This window comes from Desmodus rotundus, chromosome 13 (genome assembly GCF_022682495.2).
Source record: "Desmodus rotundus isolate HL8 chromosome 13, HLdesRot8A.1, whole genome shotgun sequence".
Lineage (NCBI taxonomy): Eukaryota > Metazoa > Chordata > Mammalia > Chiroptera > Phyllostomidae > Desmodus > Desmodus rotundus.
Genome location: NC_071399.1, coordinates 58856589 through 58874926, shown reverse-complemented (window position 1 = coordinate 58874926; position 18338 = coordinate 58856589).

Sequence of the window (18338 nt, the reverse complement as noted above, 5' to 3'; positions counted from 1 at the left end):
CCCTTAAAAGCCCTTAGGACAGAGGATCTAGTGCATCTTTCTCTGTCTCTGTCTCTCTCTCTCTGTCTCTCTCTCCCTCCCCGACTTTGTGCCTTCTTTCTTTATGTGTGTCTCTTTACTCTCTTTCTCCTAAGCTCCAGATCCCTTCTTTTCCTCTGTAACTTGTTTCTGGAGCCCATGCAACCCAGCTGGCTCATTTTCTCCATGACTCACTCCTACTTCTGTGACTTTCTAAATAAATTTTGCTTGTATCTGAGTCTTGAGCAGAATTTTTTTCTTAGCCACAACTCAAGTACTGAGATTGCGAAACCAAGGTTCAATAACATTCTGGTGCCTTTTGCCACTAACAAATTGACCATGCATAGTCTATTGGAAGGTCATATATAAGAAAATTTTATAGGTGAAATTCCTATCTTCCTTTTTAAAAGTAAGCAATTTATGGTGGAAAACAAGAAAGTAATTTATTAGACTGACAAGAATTAGTAATGTGACTTTTTTTCATAGAAATATAGGTCTGGATTCAGTCTAGAATCAGATACTAGTTCTGCAACTGCAGCTGTATGCTTTGAGCAAGTAAATACCCATATTTTGCTATATTATATGCACCTTTTTGCCCAGTTTTTTGAGGGAAAAATAAGGATGTACATTATACATGTGTAGTACCTAAAATACCTTGTATCTGTTCTTGTGCTTTGTAATTATTTGTTACATAAAATTCCTTGTACCATAATATGTTCAAAAATAAATGTTAAAATTCCTTTATAATACAAAAACAATTATATAAATATTAATTAATTAATTAAACATTAAATCAAAAGATTTTCCCTGAAATTTTGGCCAAAAACGTGGGTGTACATTATACACAGCAAAACATGGTAACTCTCAACCTCTCTGTTGTAGTCTGTAAAATGTAACTAATAAGTCTCTATATCGTAGCGTTATTCTAATAACCCTGTTATTATACTTGTTAATACTGTTAAAGTGACTCAAGTAATGCATAGAATACAGTATATGATTAACAGAATGTAAATATTATAACGATGTTGTTTTGTTCAATTTAATGACATGCCTATCTCCAGTACATTTATGAAAATATAGAAAAAGTGGTTGAGTGTACATAAAAAGGAAAGAGAGATATCTAAAATCCTCCCTAAATTTTCTTTAATGATGATTTATGATATTATTTAGAAAGTGCATTCACACAGAATAAGGACACTTTAGAAATATAAAAGAATAAACTATTTTAAATAATCCATCAGTAGTATATATTTATAAGGTCTGTAATTTTCTTCATTTAAATATTGTTAGAAAAACTGCCTTATAACTCCCAGAAAGAACTTTTAAAACCTATGTTGAGCACATTTGCATATACATGGATATATAAATAAAATATGCCTCAAAACTTTTTTGGAAGCTGTAAGCTAAAAATTTGCCCATAGATGAGTTTCTGGAGTGAATATTTTTATAGCTAAGGTATAAGCACTGTACCTTAATATAGCAGCAGAAATAGTGCTGTTCTCATGAATTTAGTAAACACTTTCCCTGGAAATGTACTCACCAATTGGAAAAAATATGTCGAAGTAAAAAGATACATAGTCTTACAAAAACATGGGGCTAATAGAATTTTCAATGCAAATTAAGGTTGCTTGTAAAACAAGGAACAATGATCAACATATTTGTAAGCATAAAAAGAATTTTGAATTGCATCTGCAGCTTTGTTTGCAATTATAATACAACAGTCATTCATCCCATTATAAAGGAGTTTGTGAGCTCTGTTAGCTCCTTATTGGTGCTATGAGACAAACAAAAAATTGCATATTGTATGTTAAGCCTGTTTGTAAAATATCTGAATTTCCTCAATATCTCAAGCATTAAATGCTCCACATAGTAGAAGGAAATTGTCCTTACTCTTCAAACACATCAGTGTATTTCCAGGAATTGCTTTTGAGACTATCTGAAATTATAATAGAAAATGGTGATCCTCCACTATGGGTAATTTTTCAATGTTTTTAAATAAACAAATAAAGATTGAAGTCTGAGTTTTATAAAGGTAGGTCATTTAGGGATCTGAAGACTATTTTTTAATTAACAGTTCATTATTATGCAGTCTTTTCTAACACAAACTCTTGGAAAATGATGTATTTTTATTGATTTTTATTTATTGAGATAAATAAGTGTGCACAATCATTACTGAGGTAGATGGCTGTCACTTTCTTTTTTTATTTTAAATATATTTATTGATTATGCTATTACAGTATGTCCCATTCCCCCCCCCCACTCACTTTCTAAGTACATCCTTTCTCCTGGGACATATCCCTGACTTGGTTTTTATCATTGGCACTCTCTGTCATGAGCCTTCATCCATGTTATGTGAAGAAAATAGATCTTAGTGGAAAATCAACACTTTCCGCTTGTGATTTTCCTTAAAAAATTTTTTTATTATAGTTCAATTACAGTTGTCCTCATTTTCCCTCATTGCTCTCCCCTACCCTGCTCACCCTCCCTCCCACATTCAGTTCTCCCCCTCCTCATTGTCCTTGTCCGTGAGTTGTCTATACATGTTCCTTGACTTGATCCTTCCCCTTCTTTCCCCATTATCCCTCTCCCCTCTCCACTCTGGTCACTGTCGGTTTGTATTTTATTTCCATGTCTCTGGTTCTATTTTGCTCACTTGTTTGTTTGTTGATTATGTTCCCCGTATAGGTGAGATCATATGGTATTTGTCTTTCACTGCCTGACTGACTTCACTTATTTCTTTTAGATCATTGTAAAGGTAGATTGTAAAGGTCATGGAACTGGAATATGGACACCAAAGAAGCAGGAAAGGCTCCTGTTCCCTCAAGGCTGTTCCTCTCCATTTTTGACCTCACTTTCACCAGTCAGTGCTTGCTCCCTCCGATTTTCTGATTTGAGAGGGCATCTGCAGTGTCCTCAGTCTTGGCTGGACGTGGTAAGAAGAGAAGCTCAGATATACTGCACATTTTTTACTCTAATGCCATCCTCCCATCCTCCTAAGTGAGGTTTCCATGCAGGAAAAACAGTTACTTCTTTAAGTAACAGTAAGAAAAATTATCAAAATTAAGCATCTACCATATAAAATTAAGCAATATAGTGCTGTTGGAAAGTTATCATTGACTGATCAGCCAATAAATCAAGCAAAGTATGAGTAAAACAAGACTTAGATGTAACAAGCTAAAAATAAACCTGTCAAAACTTTATTGCAATCATGGCCCACAAGTGTACCAGCAAGGTGATTTCTTTCCCTCAGATTACCATAAAGCAGGAAAACAAAATACCAAATAAACAAATAAAGTGAAAGGATATGGAAGTTGAACTATAATTTCAAGGTAATATTAGTTATTCAGAGCAGACATATTAACAAACAGGTAGTTAAAGAAAAATAACTCCAGGCGATCTTTCTTCTGGAAAAAAAAAAAAAAAAAACAAACCTGACAGCAAGGACACCAGAAATCTCATTTTGACAATGTCCATATTTAGTAAAGACACTGGGGTGGCCCCAGGACAGAAATAATTGCAGTACGAACCCAAGTTGAAGAGACGGGATTTTAGAATTTCAGCTCTTAGAAGCCCTTGCCTTTTGTCCATTCATACTTTTTGACTTGCCTTGTTTTTTCGAACACGATGGCCACTTCTCTTCTAAGACCCATCTTCTCCTCAAAACATAGAAAGTAGCTGACAAATACCTTATAGCTACATGTCAAAGTTCCTGATTCTAGTGAAAACTAAACCTTACTTCCACCTCTAGTTTGGAAAACTCAGAGGAAAGGCATAGATAGATTCTTTCATTTTTTGAACCAAAATGTACTGATTTTTTTTTTAATTTCTTGCCAGCTGGCCATTTGCACTATGCCTTATGGTGAGCTCAAAAATTAGAAGCATTTCTTCAAGCACTATAGAACACACCTAGCACAACCCTTCCTAAAGCAATTTTTCTCTAAATTTTTTAGTTTTCCACTCAAAGATAATCATTGACTCCTTTTAGTAATCATAGTAGTAGCACTAGTAGTATTAGAGTGAAGGTTATGAATATTATGAATTTTCTCCACACATTCTTTGCAAGGTATATCATACTGATATTTCTTTATGTTTAAAAATCATATAAAATTATATTTTATCCACTCAGAAATGATAGGAAATTCTATACCAATTCAGTTTAGAGGACATACATCTTTATTCCAAGGGACTAAAATATCCTAGCTGGCAATAATTGACTCTTCAAAAAGGATGCTGGTTTCACAGCATTCTGAGTGTCACTCACACGTCATGTTGCCAAACTCCTATGTCTGGTCTTATTTTTTCCTTTGAATTTTGTTGGGAAAAAACAAACCATATCAATGTTCAGTAATGGCGATTGGTGAGCCATTGTTATGAAGACAACATTGTATTTTCAAAAAGGACAATTTAAATTAAGTTGATGTAATTATTGAAAAGTTGAACTAGGCGTAGTTCCCTTCTAAAAAAAAAAAAATCCAGGATTATATATGTGTTGTTTTTATAGTCTTTTATGAATGATCATTGCATTGTTGGATGGATCTTTTCATAAAGAGTTTTCCAGAAAATTATTTTGCTCTAATTATTATCTGAAATATCTAAATTTATTATTAGATTATCTAATCCTTAATAATGACTATTACATATGTTTTCACTGATAATGGAATAAAGTAATAAAATGATAACTAGCATATTATATAGTATAACTATGTAAATCTATATAAGTATATTTATAGATTTAAACATTTTAGATTTATACATATATATATTTCTTTAAATGATATTTAACTTTGAAATTTTAAAATATTTTTGCATAATTTCTACATTTTCTCCCTAATTTTTTGATGAATTAATTTTTTTACAGGTTATAGACAATAATATATTGCTTCTCTTCTTAAAAAAATTTCTGTCAATGAGGTCTGTCCAGAAAAAGTCCAACCATTGTTAATATATCCAGAACAGTTTGTACAACATCGATATAACCTGGTTGCCAAGGAGAGTGGACTGGAATGCACATGTGTGAACAATGATAACTTCACTGTACTAGTCAGTGGGGGCAGTAAACTGCATTGAGTGAGTATGTGTACTGTGTCTGTTGTGTTCAAAATGATTGAGCGATTAGAGTAATGAATCTGGATGAAATATTATGTTAAGCTTGAACATTCATCCAAGGAAACTGTTTGGATCTTTCAGAAGGCCACATCTGTGCGCAACTGGTGATTGGCAGCTTTATCATGAGAATGTACCCGCTCATGTATCACATCTCCTACCGAGTTTTTGGCCAAATAGCAAACCACCCAGGTGACTCAATCACCTATAGCCAAGATTTAGCACCCTGCAAATCCAGGCTTTTCCCAAAACAAAAATCACCTTTGAAAGGGAAGAGATTTCAGACTTTCAATGAGATTCAGGAAAACACGATGGGCAGGTGATGGCCATTGAGAGAACTGTGTGAGGTCCCAAGGTGCCTACTTTGAAAGAGACTGAAACATCATTGTTCTATGTACAATGTTTCTTGTATTTTATATCTTCTTCAATAAATGTCTATTTTTATATTATATGGCTGGGTACTTTCTGGACATTTTTTAAATTAATTTTTATAACTGTGGATTGTTGTTTTTTTAAAAATTATTTTCGTTCAGTTACAGTTGTGCCACTATTTTCGCCATTGCTTACCACTACCCTGTCCATCCCCACTCCCATGGTCAATACCCCCTTCCCATTATCTATGCCCCCAAATCCTCTGAGTTCCTTTGTTTGCTCTTTTGCTTTCTACCCCATTATCTCCCTCACCCCACCCCTCTAGTCACTGTCAGTTTGTTCTGTATTTCCAAGTCTCTGGTTCTATTTTCCTCATTTGTTTGTTTTGTTGATTAGGTTTCACTTATAGGTGAGATCATATGGTATTTGTCTTTCACTGCCTGGCTTATCTCACTTAGCATATGCTGTCCAGTTCCATCCATGCTGTCATGAAGGGTAGGAGTTCCCTCTCTCATTCTGCTGCATAGTATTCTGTCATGTGAACATGCCATGGTTTTTCTGATCCACTCGTTTACTGATGGGCACTTCAACTGTTTCCAACTCTTGTCTGTTGTGAATAATGCTGCTATGAACATTGAGATGTATAGGTGTTTGAATTGATGATCAGGATTCTTGGGGTATAACCCCAGCAGTGACTCAATTGCTGTATCAAAGAGCAGTTCTATCTTTAGTTTTCTGAGGAAATTCCATACTGTTTTCCACAGTGGCTGTACCAGTCTGCATTCCCACCAACAGTGTACTAAGGTTCCCTTTTCTCTGCAACCTTGCCAGCATGTGTTGTTTGTTGATTTATTAATTATGGCCATTCTGAGTAGTGTGAAGTGATATCCCATTTTGGTTTCAATTTGCATCTCTCTAATGGCTAGTGATATTCAGCATTTTTTCATGTGTCTATGGGCCCTCTGCATGTCTTCCTTGAAAAAGTATCTGTTCAGGTCCTTTGCCCATTTTTTAACTAGATTGTTTGTATTCCTGGAATGGAGTCGTGAGAGTGTTTTACATATTTTGGAGGTCAAAGCTTCTCTGAGGTATCATTGGCAAATGTGTTTTCTTTTCCTATACAGTTGGATCCTTTCCATTTTGTGGATGTTTTCTTTGGCAGTGCAGAAGGTTTTTAGTTTGGTGTAGTCCTACTTGTTTATTCTTTCCTTTATGTCCCTTGCCCTAGAGCATGTATCAGGGAAAATATTGCTGTGTGGGATATCTGAAATTTTCCTGCCTGTCTTCTCTTCTAGGACTTTCATGGTGTCATGACTTATATCTAAGTCTTTTATCCACCTTGAGTTAATTTTGGTGTATGGTGTAAGTTGGTGGTCTAGTTCCACTTTTTTGCATGTACTTGTCCATATCTCCCAACACCATTTATCAAAGAGGTTATTATTACTCCATTTTATGTTGCTGGCCACTTTGTCAAATAGTAACTGAACCTATTGACATGGGTTTATTTCTGGGCTCCTATTCTGTCCCATTGGTCTATGTGTCTGTTCTCATGCTAGTACCAGGCTGTTTTGATTACAGTGGCCTTGTAATATAGTTTGATATCAAGTATTTTGATCCCTCATACTTTTTCTTCTTGTTCAAAATTACTTAGGCTATTTAGGGTCATTTATGGTTCCATACAAATTGTTGAAATATTTGTTGTATATCTGTGAAATATGTCATTGATACTTTTATAAGGATTGCATTGAATCTATAGATTACTTTGGGTTGTATGGACATTTTAATGATGTTAATTCTTGCAATCCATGAACATAGTGTATGCTTCCATTTATTTGTGTCTTCCTTAATTTCTTTCTTCAGTGTTGTGTAACTTTCTGTCTTTTATCTCCTTGGTTAGGTTTATTCCTAGGTATTTTATTTTTCTTGTTGCTATAACAAATGGGATTTTTTCCCCAATATCTGTTTCTGATATTTCATTGTTGGTGTACAAAAATGTCTTTAATTTCTGAATGTTCACTTTGTATCCCACTGTTTTGCCAAATTCATTTACTAGGTCATGCAGTTTTTTTGGTGGAGTGTATAGGGTTTTCTATGTACACTACCATGTCATCTGTAGACATTGACAGTTTTGCTTGCTCCTTTCTAATTCGGATGCCCTTTATTTTTTTTTCTTTTCTGATTACTGTGGCTGGGACTTCCAATACTATGTTGAATAGAAGTGGTGAAAGTGGACATCCTTGTCTTGTGCCTGATCTTAGGGAGAAAGCTTTTAGTTTTTGCCCATTGAGTATCATGTTGGCTGTAGGTTTCTCATTTATGGCCTTTAGTATGTACAGTTATGCTTCCTCTATTCCAACTTTGCTTAATGTTTTTTATCATAAATGGGTGCTGTACCTTATCAAATGTTTTTCCAGCATCTATTGATATGATCATGTGGTTTTTGTCTTTTGTATTGTTTATGTCATGTATTACATTTATTGATTTGTGTATATTGAACCATTCTTGCATACCAGGATGAATCCCCTTTGATCATGGTGTATTATTTTTTTAATGTATTGCTAGATCTAGTTTGCCAGTATTTTGTTAAGAATATTAGCATCTATGTTGATCAGCAATATTGGCCTCTAGTATTCTTTCTTTGCTGTGTCTTTATCTGGTTTTGGAATTAGAATAATACTGGCCACATATAAAGAATTTGGGAATCTTCTCTCTTCTTGGATTTTTCAGAATAGTTTGACAAGAATAAGGGTTATTTCTTCTCTAAATGTTTGTTAAATTCACCTGTGAATCAGTCTGGCCCAGGGATTTTGTGTGCTGGGAATTTTTTGATTACTGCTTCAATTTCACTACCTGATAATCAGTCTCTTCAAGCTTCCTGCTTTCTCTTGACTCACTTTTGGAAGATTATATGTTTCTAGAAATTTGTCCATTTCACCCATGTTTTCAAATTTCTTGGCATATAGTTTTGTTTAGAAATTTCTTATTATCCTTTGTGTTTCTGTGGTATTGGTTATAATTTTGCCTCTTTTGTTTCTGATTTTATTTATTTGGTTTATCTCTCTTTTTTTCTAGATGAGTGTGGTTAAAAGTGTGTCAATTTTGTTTATTTTTCCAAAGAACCAACTCCTGGATTTATTGAGCCTTTGGATTTTTTTTTAGTCTTTATGTCATTTAATTCTGCTTTCATCTTGATTATTTTTTTCCTTCTATTAGCTCTGGAGTTTGTTTGTTGTTGTTCCTCTAGTTTTTGTAGGTGCAGGGTTAGGTCATTAATTTGAATATTTTTATCTTATTTAGGTAGGCCTGTATCACTATGAACTTCCCTCTCAGGACAGCCTTCACTGTGTCCCATAGGTTTTGAGTTGGTGTGTGTACATTTTCATTTATTTCCAGAAACATTTTTATTTCATCTCTGATCTCATTTTTTACCTATTCATTGTTTAACAATATGTTATTCAATCTACATGTAATTGAATGTTTTTGAGTTTTTTCCTTGAAGTTGGTTTCTAGTTTGAAGCTATTATGGTCCAAGAAAATACTTGATATGATTTAAATTTTCCTAAACTTGTTGAGGCTTGCTTTGTCCTATCATGTGGTCTAGCTTTGAAAATGTTCCTTGTGCATTTGAAAAGAATGTATATTTTGCTTCTTTGGGGTGAAAGGTTCAGTATATATCAGTTAAGCCCTTTTAATCTAATGTGTTGTTCAGTGTTACAATGTACTTGTTGATTCTTTGTTTGGAAGATCTGTCTGTTGTTGACAGTGGGGTATTACAATCCCTACTATGAATGTGTTTCTGTTTATATCTTCCCTGAAGTCCTCCAAGGTTTTCCTTTTATATTTGGGTGCTTCTCTATTGGGTGCATACATGTTTACAATGTTTATAGTATCCTGATGGAATCTTCCCTTTAGAATTATGAAATGGCCTTCTTTGTCTCTTTTCATGTCCTTTGTTTTGAAATCTATTTTGTCTGATATAAATATTGCTACCCTGGCTTTTTTTCCCTGTCCATTTGCTTGAAATATTTTTTCCCAACCCTTCACTTTCAGACGGTATAGGTCTTTTGTTCTGAGGTGGGTCTCTTGTAGACAACATATACATGGGTCATGTTTTCTTGTCCAGTCAGCTACCCTATGTCTTTGATTAGAGCATTTAATTCACTTACATCTAAGATTATTATCCATAGGCACATATTCATTACCATTTTTTCCTTTTGTACATCTATTCCTCTCTCTCTCACTCTATACCTTCATTTTCTTAAAGCAGTCCCTTTAGTATGTCTTGCAATGCTGATTTGGAGGTGGTATATTCTTTTAACCTTTTTTTACCTGGGAAACTCCTTACTTCACCTTACATTTTAAATTGCAGCATTGCTGTTTAGAGTAGTTTTGGTTGTAGGCCTTTGTTTTCCATTACTTGGAATATTTCCTGCCATTGAGAAATCAGCTGCTGGCCTTATCAGAGCTCCCTTGCATGTTACTATCTATTTTCCCCTTGCTGCTTCCAAGATGGTCTGTCTTTAAAATTGGGCATTTTAATTAAGATGTGTCTTGGAATAGGCCTTTTTGGGTTCATCTTGATTAGGACACTCTGTGCTTCCTGAACTTGCATGGCTTTTCTCCTCTCCAGGTTAGGGAAGAGTTTTGTCATTATTTATTCAAACAGATTTTCTGTCCCTTGCTCCTTTTCTTCTCTTTCTGGTATTCCTGTGATGAGAATGTTGTGTTTCTTGTTGTTCTGAAATTCCCTTAAGCTAGCCTCATACTTTTTTTTGGCTTTTTTGGTTTTGTTGCCCTATCTGTGTATTTCTTTCTATACTGTCATCCAGCTCACTGATTTGGTCCTCTGCTTCTTCCAGCCTGATTGTAATTCCTTCTAGTGTATTTTTTTTTTATTTCAGATATTGTAATCTTCTTGTCTCTCTGGTTCTTATTTACAGTTGCTATTTCTTTTTCATGCTGTTGTAGTTCCCACTCAGTTCCTTGTCACTGAGTTCCTTGAGCATCCTTATAACCACTTTTTTGACTTCTTTGTCTGATAGATTTCTTGCTTCAATTTCATTTAGCTCTTTTGCCTGGGATTCTTCCATTCCTTTTGATTGGGGGTTCTTTCTTTGTCTCTCCATTTTAGGTTTCTCTTCTTTTTGTTTGTGTCTGCATCTCAGGGTGGTCTGCTTTGCCTGCCTGTCTTCATGGGTGAACTTCTGTGGTAGGAATTTTGTGGGACTCAGTAGTGCGGTCTCTTTGATCTTCCTGTCTGGATGCTCTAAGGTTGCCCTTTCTTCCTTTTGTGTGGGCTCTATTGTTGTACTTGGGCTTTACTTGTTGGTGGGTTCTCCCCTCCAATGGGCTTAGTGATAGTCACAACTCCCACCTTGTCTTGTATGTTTTTATAGAGATGTTGGTTAACAAAGCAGTGTTACCAGACAACCAAACCTATGCCAGCAAAAAGAACCCCCCTACCACATCAACAATCTCAGCCACAATTGAACAAAGATTAATAAAGATGAAGAGAGATAATGAACAGTATAAGATATGACAAAGGGAATATAAAATGAATAAAAGGGGGGAAAAGGTTATTGAGTGGTAAGAGGGAGGAGAATTTATAAGAGTAGGAAGAGAACTGAGGCAAAGAAAGGGAGAGGACAAAATTTAAAATGTAAGTATAACAGGGAAGGGTGATGGGAACAATGGGATAAGAAAAGGGAAATGTATTTGACCAATAGGAGCAAAATTGCAGAAGAACCACAGCAAGGTCAATAGCAAAGACAGCTGAATGAATTTTAATTAAGATAGAATGGGAATAAGAATATTGTAGAAAAGTGAAAAGTGAATATGAGATGCTTACAGTAAAGAAAAATGGTTTTGACAGGATGGGGGAAACAAACTAATAAGAGTACGGAGTAAATCCAGGTTTAGGGGGAAAATATGAAAAAAAATCTCACTCAACTGTTGGGGGCAGGGAAAAGGCAAAATTGAGTAACACAGGGAGAAAATATTCCACGGGATTTAAAGTACAAACCAATAGTGAACAAATAGGAGTTCTATTAGAGAAATACAGCAATAACCATGGTTTTTCACTCAGCTAGCCACTGTTCATAAAAGGTGAAAAAAATAAGACTCTCATAAGAGGGGAAAAATAATGTGAGCTGATTTGAGAAAGAAGAGTGCTTATGCCAGGTTAGATGGAGAAGAAATAGTGAGATCAAGGGATAGAAACATGCTGTAATGTGAGGGAAAATAAAGTTTACAACAACAGTAATAAAACTCAGGGAGATGGAGAAATGGATTAAGACCAGGGAAGGGTCCTGTGTGGGATTTGGAATGACAATAATATGATTAAAATATGTAATCTGAATAAAAAGAATAAAAAGTAAAAAACCAAGAGTAGTGAGTTATTTGGAATAAGAATGAAGTGAGAGAAGAAAATTTAAAATGCAATATGAAAGGGAGCAAAAACAAACAAAAAACAAACAGAAAAAACAAGAACAAATAAACAAAAGTAACAAAATGAAAAGAAGAAAGAGAAACTTTCAAAAGCATGCAAATTCTATTGAAGAGCAAGGTGAAATTTGTCTCAGCTGTTGGCGTTCACCTTCTGACTTCTTTCTGGATCTGTCTCTGTTTTTCTCTCAGGTCTTACTGTCTTACTTTTAGGAAAATAAAAAGCCAGATGCTGGTTGTTAATAATCCTGACCAGCAGGTTTTGCTGATCTTCCAGTCTCCTGCAACTGGTGGGGGGTTTGGGCTCACTTCTCTCTTTCCAGTGGTTCTGGCAAGGAAGGGGGCCCAGTCTGGGCTACAATAATTATAGGTGCCCAGTTTCCAGCCCACTGCTTTTGAGCAATGTGCGGCCTGCACTCTCCATTCTGCACTGTGGTGCTGGGATGGAACTGATAAACCACCTCATTTCACACCCCTTTGGTCAATCTGTGAGGTGCATTGAGTGGGAGCAAATTGTGCCCACAATCCTCCCTTCTTGTTGGCTGGACAGCTGCGTACATGAGGTCCCTGCCCAGTGCACTTCAGTTCACCTTTTGAAAAATGTCTCAAAGCTGCCGCCACTCCAAGCCACTGCCCTGCTTTCCACACCCTGCAACTCTCTGGCAAGTTCAGAGTCTACTTAATTCATGGCCAGTCATGGTCCACGTGTTCCCCAAGCTCTAGGTGCCACCAGGATGCTCCCCCACTTTCTGGCACTGTCCTGGATGATGACTGCCACCCCAGCTTGGGTGCACCGCCAGCTGTGTGTGTCTTTGCTGCCTTTTTCCCCCCAGCGACTACACATATTCAAGTCACTCCTGGCACAGGTCTGTGATTTCCCGGCCCTGTGAGAGGAAGGAGCCACTAGGCTGCTATCACTGACCCGGCTCTCCTCTGATCTTGTCCCTGTGGTAGCCATGGTTTGTGGGGCCTTGCCTGGGGACTTTCCCCATTGGCAAATAAAACCCCCGTCCTGCCCACCTTGAAACATCCTCTGTACACTGTGGCTTCTAAACTTCTTATCAGCTAAGATTCTGTTGGCTGTTCACTTTGTTTTCTGAAGATCAGTTAAGTGTCCCAGTTGGGTGCAGGGGCAAGTGCACTTACCTCCCACATACTTCGCTGTCATTTTTCAGTCCTGGACATTTTTAAAAGAATATAGCCCTGACCAGGTGCCTCAGTTGGTCAGAGCATTTTCCCATGCACCAAAAATGCCATGGGTTCGATTTATGGTCAGGGCACTTACCTAGGTTGCATGTTCAATGCCTGGTGGGGGTGCATATGGTATGCAACTGATCGATGTTCCTCTCTCACATCAATGTTTCTCCCTCTCTCTCTCCCTTCCCCTCTCTCTAAAATCAATAAAAACATATCCTTCAGTAAAGATTAAAAATTTGTAATGCATATATCATGTAGCAAGTGATACATAAATATTAAACCAAAGAAGATATTAAACCAATATCGAGATTCTATTTGAATTATCAGTCTTAAGAGAATATTTGAATTATCAGACATAAATGATATAACAACCAAATAGAATTGTGAAACCCGTTTGGAACCTGATACAGAAAATATATACTCAAAAAATGTTATTTGTAGAAAAATAATGGAAATTCTATTATGGACTATGTATTAAGTTATATTAGAGATTTATCATTAAATTTGTTAGGTGTGATGATGACATTGTGGTTACATAAAAAATGTTCTTTGTCACCAACAATCCCACCTCCATAATGTGGTCTTTAGCCCACACTGACATTTCTCCAGTTCATACTTTAATCACAGTGAACTCCTTCATCCTTTCCCAGTATGCTCAGTACAATCATGTTACTTCGAATTCTTCAGGGAAAAGGAGGAAAAAAGAAAAAGATGGAGAGGGTGGAGAGGAAAATCAAAGCTACAGCAATGGTAGAGAAAATTGAATTGTTATCTTTAACCTAAGGTGCATGCGCGACTAGTACTCATTGGTCCATGGAGGGATAAAGCATCCCTGTTACACACAGAAAATTGGGCTCTAAATCTATGCTAACATTAATACACATAGGGTAGGATTCATCATTAAGTTTTTTATGTACAAACTATACCTCCCTCTCAGCCTGTATCTTTGAAATTCCCTTTCTGTTTTTAGTCTTCTTTTATTAAATATTGTACGTCTATTTTTTTTTTTAGTAGAATGGGGCTCAGTGGGACATATCCTACATCCTAATATGAATCTGAATGCTTTTCTCCCTACAGGCAGTGATAGGAAGTTCATTGGAAGCATTCTCTTCTTCATTTCTTAGAGTGATAGCTAGCAACATACCCGTCCATATGCCCAGGAAAGTCTTTCAGACTCTCCTGCTCCAGGGAAGCCTCTGTCTGCCAGGCACAGCTTCACAAATGGACTCAGCAGCTGGCAAGAGTACCTCTGGCCATACATAGCAGCAACACACCAGCCTCCCAATGCACACACTTTTGAGGGCATTATCAACCAAAGCACTTATGAGTTGCCAATTTGCTCAGGCAGGGCAACACTGAGAAGCAAGCCAGCTTGATATTGGCACATCTCTCATCATAACCTCAATCCTACTCTTTGGTCAGACCAACAAATAATTATTTAAAAGATAAGCCTTATGTAAAACAAAAACACCTCAAAATGATTTGACTTTAATTTACTAAACACCTATAACATTTGAATCAAATGGTAACATTAATGTATATGGCCAAAATTTGCCATTCGAAAATATATTCCACAATTATAATCATTAAAATTAGCTTTTCCTACTTTTTCAAAGTGTAATAAAAATAAATTTTGAGAGTTGAAAAGGAAATGAGCCAAAAAGAACCAACCCCATAAAATTTTAGAAAGGAAAATGGAGGAGAGAAAATTAGAAAGAACAAATCATGTTTAAGAGAAGAGAAGAAAGAGAGATGAGGATAAATGATGATAAAGGTAAGACTAGAAAAAGAAGACAACAAAGAAATTGGTGGAATGATTAAGAAAAGATAATCTGAAGTTGAAGGGATGCTTCTATTTTTTTCCTTCTTTTCTTGTCCACTTCTCAGTCAGGTGACCATTCTGGCATCATCTCGAATTATTCTTTATTCAGTTTTATTAAAAAATTATTTATACTGTAATTTTTACATTGTATCTCAAATCATCAAAATCTCTACTTATAATTAGAATGAAAACATCAAAATCTTATAATTAGAACCAAGTAGGCAAACTTTTCCATTAATGATTAGTTTATGTGCAACATACCAGAAATGTTGAATGTGAACTAATATTTAGTAGAGATTCAGCTTCGAAGGAGCTTGTGATACCATAGATTCAAACAAGAATGAGCTTCATCAGTCTAGTTTCAACTCTACAATAAAGAGAGATGCATTACTGTGACTCATTCATTTTCTCTGAAATAGTTTTGGTCTTTCACCAACCCTACATAGATAGTCATTTCAGACGATTTTAAAATAGAGTTTTTGTTCTAGCCATGAAAATGACCTCTTGAATAACATCATTTTTCATACTTAAGAAAGGCAACAATTTTCTTTTATGCCTTACATCATTATCCAGTGGCTAATTTTCTGCCCCTTTTGTGTTTGCTTCAAGAACAAATAAAATATTATGTCAGATCATCTATATATTAAAAGGACTATTCAGATAATAATTAGTTCTTAAAATTATCCAAGTTCATGTTGTATTTAGATGGCCCCACAATATTATATGCAATAAAGTTTTTAGTATAAAAAGTATGGTTTCTTAAATTTATCATGTACGTCTTACAATGCATTTCTTCCCTCCATAAACATTATTTGGCTTAAGAGAGTTTGCAAATTTAAAATTTTACTAAGTATTAATTTTCTAAGAGTTATTATATGAGTAACAGTATGTTTTACATTGACATATAATACTTTTTTCTTAGGGTACTGATTAATGCCAAAAGTTGATTTTATTATTAATAAAATATTAATAATTAATAAAATTTTCTAATAGGAGAGCAGAAATCCAGAAACATGAATATACATTAACAATATCGGGTTAACACATGAACACTGTTTTACAGATGAGGGAAAAATTGTGTATTGTAGGTATATGTCTAGAAGATTGCAGATCTCTGCAATCTCAATTCCTAGCTCTAATGTTTTGTTTTTGATTTTAAATACTATTATTTTCATTGATGATGATGTTCTCACTCAATCTTATTTGTACAACCTCACATTGTGAACACACAAAGCCAAGTATCAGACTACATCTTGACTAAATCCACCAGATAAATTCATGTTAGCTTGAACATTACAGCTTGGAAATTGGATCACAGAGATCTGCAATCTACTAGACCTGTAATACACAATTTTTTTCTTCATCTGTAAAACAGTGTCCATGTGTTAACCTGATATTGTTAATGTCTATTCATGTTTGATGAATAAACCTGTAAGCAAACATATCTTGCAAGGAAAATTAATGTAAAACATAAAGTAAAAATTACAGCAGAGAGAAAGGACAAGAGAAGAGAGAAAAGAGAGAACAGTAGGGGCCCCACAATAAAGTCATGAGCTCCAAAAAATTATTTTTTAATTAAAAAATTTTAATGTTGTTCAATTACAACAATGTTGTTCAAGTGGCGGTATGAAAATGTTGCCTCCATTTTCATCCCACCACTCCACCCCCCACCCATCCCCGCCCCCACCCTCACTCCTTCCCCCTTTTGGCTTTGTTCACGTATCCTTTATACATGTTCCTTGACAATCCTTCCTCTTTTTTCCATTATTCCCTCTGCCCTCCCCTTTGGTTACTGTCAGTTTGTTCTTAATTCTAATGTCTCTGGTTATATTTTCCTTGCTTGTTTGTTTTGTTGATTTCATTCCAATTATAAGTGAGATCATATGGTATTTGTTTTTTACCACCTGGCTTATTTCACTTAGCATAATGTTCTCCAGTTCCATCCATGCTGTTGCAAAGGGCAGGAGCTCCTTTCTTTCTGCTGAGTAGTATTCCATTGTGTACATGTACCAAAGTTTTTTTGATCCACTCAGTTACTGATGGGCACTTAGGTTGCTTCCAGCACTTGACTATTATAAATTATGCTGCCATGAACATCGGGGTGCCTAGGTTCTTAGGATATAAACCCAGCAGTGGAATTTCTGGGTCAAAAGGCAGTTCCATTTTTAGTTTTCTGAGGAACTTCCATACTATTTTCCACAGTAGCTGCACTAGTCTGCATTCTCACCAATAGTGCACTACAGTTCCATTTTCTCCACAACCTTGACAGCACTTTTTGTTTGTTGATTTGCTTATGATAGACATTTTGACTGGTGTGAAGTGGTATCTCATTGTGGTTTTAATTTACATCTCTCTGATGGCTAGTGATGCTGAGCATCCTTTCATATATCTCTGGGCCTTCTGTACATCCTCCTTGGAGAAATGTCTGTTCAGGTCCTTTGCCCATTTTTTAATTGGGTTGTTTGTCTTCCTGGAGTAGAGTTGTGTGAGTTCTTTATATATTTTGGAGATAAAACCCTTGTCTGAGGTATTGTTTGCAAATATGTTTTCCCATATGGTTGTTTCTCTTTTCATTTTGCTAATGTTAAAAATTTTAATTATAATGTGAAATGGAGAAACAGTTTGAGTGAATAAGGAACAGGCAGAGAAGCTGAAGGAAAGAATGAAGAAAAGTGTCACCAAATTATAATAAAATTTCAGAAGAGTAGGTTTTACAGTACTGTCGAATACTCTCTTAAAGTTTGAGTACATAAAAAGTTACCTGAAAATAATTTAGTCAATCAAGGAGCTCAGATTATAGTGAAGAATAAAAACTGGTATGCTCAGGTACTTCTATTTTACATACTGTACAGTTTTCTCAGTGACTATACTTTCTGGTAGAAAGAGTTTTAGTCCAGATAAACTTTGTTTCTTTACTAATTTTATTTGTTCTTCAAATTGACTTTCCATTTCTAAAGGGCACTTTGCACAAAATCTATATACCCCTAAAATATCTTTTAACCAACCAAATCATGGCCTTGAATCACATTGTCCTGCTCCAATCTTGGATGCAACCACTGAAATCTTGCCCAATATCTATGTAGTATCAGGCATGAAACTTTCTATCTGTGGCTCATTTTCATCATTGGTAAAAATGGGAGAGGAGTTGCTCTTAACTTATCAAATTGTGAAGGATAAGTAACGTAAGACATGTATTCAATTAATGGATTTGAAAATGTGCCTGACTCACCAGTGGCTAATATGTCATATTTGTTGTGATCCCAATAAGCAAAAAATTCCTCCCAGATCTATTTACTGAAAGACAAGTTAATGGAGAATCTATTCAAAGATGTGTGTGGAAAGTTTGGGGAGCCAATATGGACTAGGAAGCACTCATGGACTA